Consider the following 5,282-nt stretch of genomic DNA (forward strand, 5'->3'; position numbering starts at 1 on the left):
GCAGTTATACAGTGACGGAAATTCATCAAAAAGAAAATAAATGAAAAGAAAAACGACGAACCGGTGCTTTGGTCATACTAGTAAACATGCTCTTTTTTTGTTCGGTTTAGGTTTAAACGTATTTCAACGGGCACGTTTTATTTGTTTATTGCCTTTTTTATCATTAAAGATAATATTTAAATGTTAAAAGAAAACTCCAAGGAAAACATGAACTCATAACTTCTATTAAAAAAAAAAAAAATCAAGTGAAAAGCCCTGTGTTTAGCTGTCTACTCTCGCTAGTGTGGCAGGGTACTTACCTCTTCGCGATACAACCAGTTCTGAGCGACTCAGGTGTACTCACAGCAGGGTAGGGAGGGGAGCGATGTTCCACCAGTTGAATTATTTTGTACTCGACCGTAGTCTGTGTACATCACGCACCATCGATAGACCAAGAGACTGGTTCACTCTCTGGAACCCTTTTTCGACGCGATTTATTTTTTTTTTTTTCACCATCACTAATTTTCTGTGAACTTTTATTTTTTTTTCTGGTTCGGAAAATTTTCCGTTCCAGCAACCGTTACGCGATTTTCCGACGCGACTTTTCCGATCCAGTGAATTTGCCGGTGAACTTGTCGCGGCCCGTGTGTGATTTACTGATTTTGGGCTGGATTTCGTGTTTTGTGTGTTTGGTGGGAAAAGTGCCCGTTTTTTTCCAAAAGCTCACACGGAGAAAAAATAAGCTTTGCTCAATTTTGTGCTCACCATGTCATTTGGTGACTAACTGAATAAAGTCCAATTTTACACAAACCTTGTTTTGACTTGGTGGGAAAAGTGCCCGTTTTTTTCCAAAAACTCACAAGGAGAAAAATAAGCTTTGCTCAATTTTGTGCTCACCATGTCATTTGGTGACTAACTGAATAAAGTCCAATTTTACACAAACCTTGTTTTGACCGACCAACTCCCAAAATTCACGGGTTTTGTGAAAAGCTAACATCGTGCTTAAAGTTTTTTCGGGAATTTTCTGATAAAAGTCAAAGTGTGCTTGAATCGATTTAGACCAAACCTCATATATGTGTTTGTTCATTGGAAAGTGTGGAATAGTTAAAAATAAACTCAATATTGAAATTTTCATAAAATTTCCCTAAATTTTTCAATTTTATATCCCCAAATCATAATCCATTTTCTTTGTAGGTAACACCTAATTTTAAATCTAAGTGTTATTCAAGTGTTTTTAAAATTAAGTGTTTTTCAATTAGGTATCTAGTTATTTTAGTGTTTCTAATTTCAAGTTAGGTAACAGCTAGTTTTAAATCTAAGTGTTATTCAAGTGTTTTTAAAATTAAGTGTTTTTCAATTAGGTATCTAGTTATTTTAGTGTTTCTAATTTCAAGTGTTTCTTTTGCTGAAAATCATGGAGTTCCGGTGACAGGACTAAGCATTTGAGCCCAACTTGTACAGTGCTGAGTTGAGCAGGGGTTTTAAAGAAAGGAAGACGGAGAGAGCAGGAAATCTGTCTTATTTTACACCGGTAAGTTTGAAATATGTGTTATTTTACCAATGAGTAAATTGACGGAGAAATGGCAATTAAAAAAAAAAAACATTCACTCATCATTTAATCTCTTCATCAAATTTTTCAATAATGCAGGCAAATCAATGGTCCAGTAAAAAAGGATCAAATTTTATAACAATTTCGTTTTTGAAAACAGACAATTTCAAATTGAGTGAAAGGAATTTTCTTTTCTTTACTTTCGGATCGGTTCATGCTCCAAAATTCTTGAAAATTCACCTCACGGAATCAGAATCGAGCTTGGAACTTTAGACATCATATTCAGATCACAGTCATCTTGTCATTTTTGGCAATGGAACCCTAACAATCTCTTTTGTTTGAGAGTAGCTTCTGTCGTTTTTCAATATGTAGTTTTACAAAGTTATAATTTGGGATCTTTGGATCTTGGGTTTGTCGATTCTCGCTTTCAGTTCTTCATTCAGTCATTTGATATTTTGATCTAATGATTTTGTATTGTAGCAAGAGCTGTATCAAAATTTAAATAATCGTTTCTCGCTTTCAGTTCTTCATTCAGTCATTTGATATTTTGATCTAATGATTTTGTATTGTAGCAAGAGCTGTATCAAAATTTAAATAAATTATTGTCATTGGTCTCAAGTAGGGTATGTCTATTGTCATAATGAAAATCCAGGAACATTTTGAAAAGTTCCCTCTAAATCCAAAAGCCCTGATTTTTTTTCTTTTTTTTTTCCTAAGTGGAACTATATCATGGATAGGTGGTATTAAGATATTTTTGCCTACTCTAAGGTGTGCATATAAAACTGACAAGTGGTTGAATCACAAATCTTATCCTTTCTGTGCTATTTCAGCTTTACGCTATTTCATCTCATTAAATTCCTTGGATCAATTATTTACTAGTTCAATCCCGATTCCAATTGTACAATCTCTCGGTTAATTGATATCTCCTAGTGGTTTTTATATTTGTTTTGCTGATTACAACAAATAATGTATACGCGCGGTGTACAGATTTGTCATAAACTTAACCACACTTTCCATGATGGCGGTATTGCTCTATTGTTGAATTGAATTGTACATCAAAACTTTTTGTAATCATGACAACAGAATTATCTCGGATAGCGAATGGTAATTGGTTTTCCAAGTCTTGCTTTTGTTTCCTTGTATTTGAGTCCAGATTGTCTTCCCTTTAGTGGATGTAGGGTTCTTTAAATCTGCAAGTTTGGGTCCGTTGTGAACCATTTCGGTTTGACATTTTTATATTTTTTAAAGAGCTCACATTGAACTGAGTGTTCGATTATTGTTTGGGACGAACTTTACCCTCAGATAAAGTTTGTTTTCGGAAAGGCTGTTTTTTCTAGCCCGCCCTTCTCTTATCAATTTATCCGTTGTTACAGTTCCCTATTATATCAAATCTCTTGAAAAAAAATAAAAGAAAAGTACCTACAATTCGTGCTTATTGACAAGTCGAAGACGGAAATAATTTATATATGAATGTACATACTTATGATACTTCGTACCTATACTGGTAGGAAGACTAGGAAGGCATACATATCAATATTTCGTGCAGTTAGTTGTAGGTATAACCGAATAGTGGTAGCCTTGAAATCCCTATCAGCAGCTCAGTTCATTGTCAAGTTTCTTTGCCTACATTACTAGAAAATTTAGCTAGTAATTACATAGTACCAGTAAGCAAAATAAAACATCGTCAGATTAGACTAGAAACCCCCCTCAGAATTCACTTCCCTTCTAATAGCTCAGTCTTCTCCTTTTATTGGACCTTTTTCAAATTTGAGTTCGGTGTTACCTTCCTTTATCCTAACCCTACCTAAACCCTAAACTCCTAACTAATATCTAACGCCTCGTCCCTTCTATCTCAAATCCCCAATAGTCCAATAGTAGCACTAAAATCACTCACTTATGAATTCTTATTTTGCGTCTGGAATCTGGATGTATGGAAATCTTTTAATTTTAAATAGTATATAGCTATCTAGGTACCTTAGAGCATATCTACCTACCTATCATTAACATCAAAAATTAAAATTACATAGGGATGAGGATTTTCAATTTTTCATGCCATATCCTTAAGCGTTTGTAGCTTATTGAATTCATTTGTATGACTGTAATATTGTAAACCATCATCTCTCTTTCAAGAATACACCACCCTCCGTCGTAGGTATATTAACAGGCAAGCATCAGGCATTACATAGTATAGCACTCATCAAGCAGATAATATTAGGTAGTAGGTAGTTATAAATATAGATAATCTTAGTAGTCATGTTCCAGTCAATGTTCAAAGTAGTCAACGATACCCAATATATCTGGAACCAAGCCATGTCACGGTAAACTGGGAGGAGCCTAAGCATGAGGATTATAGTCAGAGAAGACGAAGAGATAGCCTTCAATATTAATATGTATCATCATACGAGTAAATATCATCAAGACAGAATGAGAGAGAGAGAGAGAGAGAGAGAGAGAGAGAGAGAGAGAGAGAGAGAGAGAGAGAGAGAGAGAGAGTTATGCATAGTCGTGATATCCTGTGTTATCAGTGGTGTAGTCCTAGCATTCATTCTTACTGACTATTAGGGTTCGAGCCCCGGCAACGACAAAAAAAGTTGCGTTATTACTAGTTGTCCGCATAAATAATCAGTACTCTTAATATCTAGACTAGATTAGATTAGACTAGACGAGAAAATGTCCTGTGTCTATCTCGACATTTAATAGGACGCCCGATATGCAGCACCATCAGGTCTCAAAGTGACAAATAAGTATAAGTAGATTAAGTAGTGCATTAATATCCACAAATAAAATCATTAAGATACTCTTAATGCCTCATAATGGAGGAGTTGCAAATGGGTAAAAATTATGAATAAATGGTCGATTCTTATGTAAAAAGTTGGGGAAAATCCAAATCTGAGGTCAAAACTCCGAAAAAATAACTGTAAACGATCGAAAATTCAATTTTTATTTTCCGTTCTAATGAAGATGTGTGACGTCAGACTTAACGCAGTTGCTATTTTCGTCCGCTAGGTAGCGCCAGTATGCAAGCGCGCTAGCCGAGGAGCAGAAAGAACTGCGCAGAAACGTATGCGCACAAACACATTAATGCGTTACCTGCAAGGGAGCTTTGCTCGGGACATTTGATGTGACGTCATCGCCCACGGGAGCGTATGCCGTGACGTCAAAGTTCACGATTTACCGGCATTTTTTTAATCGATTTATCTCGAGATCTAGAAGTCGTAAAAGAAAAAGAAAAATTCCGTTGGTCCTCATTTTTCATGCTCTATGACTTTGAAACATCACCCAGGTAAGCGCAACTGATCTATTGTGTTTATATCTCTTCGTGACTTACATAGTTGAATATTATAGGACACCCGGAGTACTCACACTTCTGAAATAGAGTGCCAAAAAAAAAAAAAAAAAAAAAAAAAAAAAAATAAAAAAAAAAAAATTAGTTAAAAAGTATTTTTTTTTTAGGACTAAGAATGCAAATATCGAAATAAAAAAAGTATAATAATAAAAATAAAATAAAAAAAAAAAAGAGAAAAATCGATAAAAAGTACCGTACATATTAGTACCAAATTTTGAGGATTTTAACAAAAACTCGCTTATTTTGACGAAGAATGGAGGTTTATCAGCATGAATTCCTTTATAAAACTGATTCCCAACAAAATTCCGCATTATCAAAAGCCATTTTAACACAAAAGGGACTTCTCCTTATCGAAAGTTGTCAATTTACCTATTAACGCGGTATGCCGCTTCGAACTCTAGACCTTTC

General features: G+C 34.8%; 1 long non-coding RNA gene across 1 annotated transcript in view; it reads left to right on the forward strand.

Annotated features, from left to right (window-relative positions):
* The first annotated feature begins 1,382 nt into the window (after window positions 1-1,382).
* Window positions 1,383-5,282, forward strand: part of LOC113466535 — a 27,441-nt gene continuing 23,541 nt past the window's right edge. The window contains exon 1 of the long non-coding RNA XR_003390909.1: window positions 1,383-1,510. This is a non-coding gene — a long non-coding RNA (uncharacterized LOC113466535). The remainder of the gene's footprint in view (window positions 1,511-5,282) is intronic.

The sequence above is a fragment of the Diaphorina citri genome, unplaced genomic scaffold, assembly GCF_000475195.1.
Source record: "Diaphorina citri unplaced genomic scaffold, Diaci psyllid genome assembly version 1.1 scaffold288, whole genome shotgun sequence".
NCBI classification, from domain to species: domain Eukaryota; kingdom Metazoa; phylum Arthropoda; class Insecta; order Hemiptera; family Psyllidae; genus Diaphorina; species Diaphorina citri.